The following is a 2604-nucleotide window of genomic DNA, read 5'->3' as shown; positions in this document are numbered from 1 at the left end:
TTTAATTCTACTATAGTCACTCTAGCCTCATACGATGTTACACCAGCTTTCACATGTCAAATGAAAAGGACAACACCATAGTACACTTGCAACTTTTGACCTTTTTTTTAATTACTTTTGACAAAAATTCCCTTGCAGTCAATTTTTCTTTAGCAGTTGCACCCTTTTCTACGGTTCATTTTTTTTCAAACTTAAAAGACTATGCTGCTAACACTCACACCTGCTGCACACTTTTCTATTATTGCATGGAGTTTTATGCAACCCAAAATTTTCCCATGATTTCTGCAATACTACTACCACCACACATTATGGATATTGAAACCACATCGATTCTTGAGTCAAAACATAATATAGAGGTCCCCTAAGCAATTCCTCTGCTTTTCATTCACAAGTGACTAATTCAATGAGGTCTTCGTATGGGACTAGTGAAAGACCATATAAAAGAGGCCTAATATAGTTCAATAAGGGCTATATAATGGCAAAATACCGAGTATCTATAAAATACTGAAGATTAGCCAACAACCTATATAAAGCAATCCAGATAATGTACGAATCAACATTCTGCTTAGGTACTGATCGATGACTTGTTGTTGTGTGAGATAGTCAAAACCAACGACAAGTCCATGTACGCTGCCAATGACAAGAATGATTACTCCAGTGTCTTGAATCATTGGACCTGGTACATTGAGGGTAAAAGCACCCAATGGAAGCAGAAGAAGACATCATTGGTTTTGACCAAAAGTAGGAACATTCTGAATTTCATGAATAGTGAGATAATGTGCAGAAGGATAGAAAGTGTGTCTTGGAGTGTAAAACTGAGAAAGAAGCATTGAGACTTTCCATAGAAACCACTAGAGAAAGCACAACATCATGCCATTTCTACCAACTGTATATTTTGTTTCCTTTGTATTTCTTATGTTGATACCATTGATCCAAACAAGTAATTGACAAAATTACCTCTGTTGCTGTTGTAACCCATGTTTCTTCCATTTTCCCCTATACACTTATAACGACCAGACCATTCAATCTTTGCATCAGTTGTGAAAAGTAAAGGCCAACAAGTTCAGCCTTTATTCGACACCCACTGGACAATAATGTCCTTTGGTTGGTACCTGATACTATGACGTCCGTCAAAACTCAGGTTAGGACTCATCTAGAACCTTTTCATTTCCATGCGTGCACATAACTTGGTTTTAGATGCAACAAGTTGAGCTAGATCGCGACTTAATAGATCCCTCAGAACAAGTAGTGTAACTTACCTTGTACTAAGCAGTCACATTGATATGTGAATACTCCAACCAGGTTGTAAAGTGCCAAAGTTCAATCTTAAAATTAAACACAAAAACCATGTTTGGAAGATCACGACTCTAGGGTAAGTTAAATACCCTAATTTCTTAATCGGGACATATGATGTGCTTAACTAGTTTGATAACTTATCAAACTCAATTTAATTAAATCATAATTTTATTTAATTACAAGTTGGAAATAATATGCACATATCATAATTTAAATTATGGGCAAAAATATAATCCACAGATTGTCTAATCCTACATTCATATATGAACTTTTGTGTCATTTATATGAAATATAAAATTTGATTTTATAAAAATCAAACCATATGTTATCATTTCTATAATTTAATTCAAGAGAATACAAGTTTATAACTTATTTCTAAAAACAAAAATACTTGAATAAAAATCAAGAAATAAATTCTTGGAAGTTTATAAAACTTCATAGAATATTTATAAAACTAAAGATCATTTTTATAAAAATGGTTAAGATGAAACATTATTAAATAATTTCAACTTTAAAGAGCCTCACAAAGTCTCTCTTCACCCCAAAAATTCGGCCATACACATCCCTCACTCATACACACACACACACTCTCTCTCTCTCACTCTCTCTCTCTCACTCATTATACCATGCTTCCACTACAAGAAAAACGCGATTTTGCTACGGAAGGAATCCGTTGCGAAAAGCTGAAATTCCGTTGCAAAATACGAATAGCGACGGAATTTGCAACGACCAATTTTCGTCCCTAAAAACGCCGTAGAGAGGGTTTGCAACGGAAACGATAATTCCGTCACAAATGTGACAACGGAATGAAATCTGTGGTAGGTGGTATTCCATCGTGTATTCCGTAGTAGGATTCCATCACCCAATCCGTGGTGGTTATTCCATCACAAATGCCGTGGTGGTGATTCCCTAGAAAATTCCGTGGTGGTGATTCCCTAGCAAATTCCGTGGTGATGAATCCCTAGCAAATTGCGTGGTGGTCATTCCCTAGTAAATTCCGTGGCGGTGATTCCGTAGCAAATTCCGTCGTGCTGAATCCCTAGCAAATTCCGTTTGATGACTTCCTAGCAAATTCCGTGGTCGTGAATCCCTAACAATTTTCGTGGTGTATATTATATACCAGATTCCATATGGACCGATGGATAATTGATTTATAAATTATTTCCAAATTATTTTGTAGTAATATATGAAAAACAAAAAAAAATCAAAAGATTATATCATAAAATAATACAATAATTATTTATTACATGGAAAAAGAAAAGTTGCTAATCTAAAATAAATACTCTACAATAAACATATATCAACACT

The 2604-nt window shown here is 34.8% G+C and overlaps 1 pseudogene; it reads right to left on the bottom strand.

Moving 5' to 3' along the window:
• Nucleotides 1-207: 207 nt before the first annotated feature.
• On the bottom strand, nt 208-990 carry LOC145157260 (phytol kinase 1, chloroplastic-like; annotated as a pseudogene).
• Between the last annotated feature and the right edge of the window lie 1614 nt (nt 991-2604).

Source organism: Lactuca virosa, chromosome 2, assembly GCF_052849685.1.
Source record: "Lactuca virosa cultivar CGN04683 chromosome 2, Lactuca_virosa_CGN04683_v6, whole genome shotgun sequence".
In the NCBI taxonomy this organism is placed as follows: Eukaryota; Viridiplantae; Streptophyta; class Magnoliopsida; order Asterales; family Asteraceae; genus Lactuca; species Lactuca virosa.
Note: the sequence above shows the minus strand (reverse complement) of the source record. Positions and strands in the feature narration are given on the sequence as shown.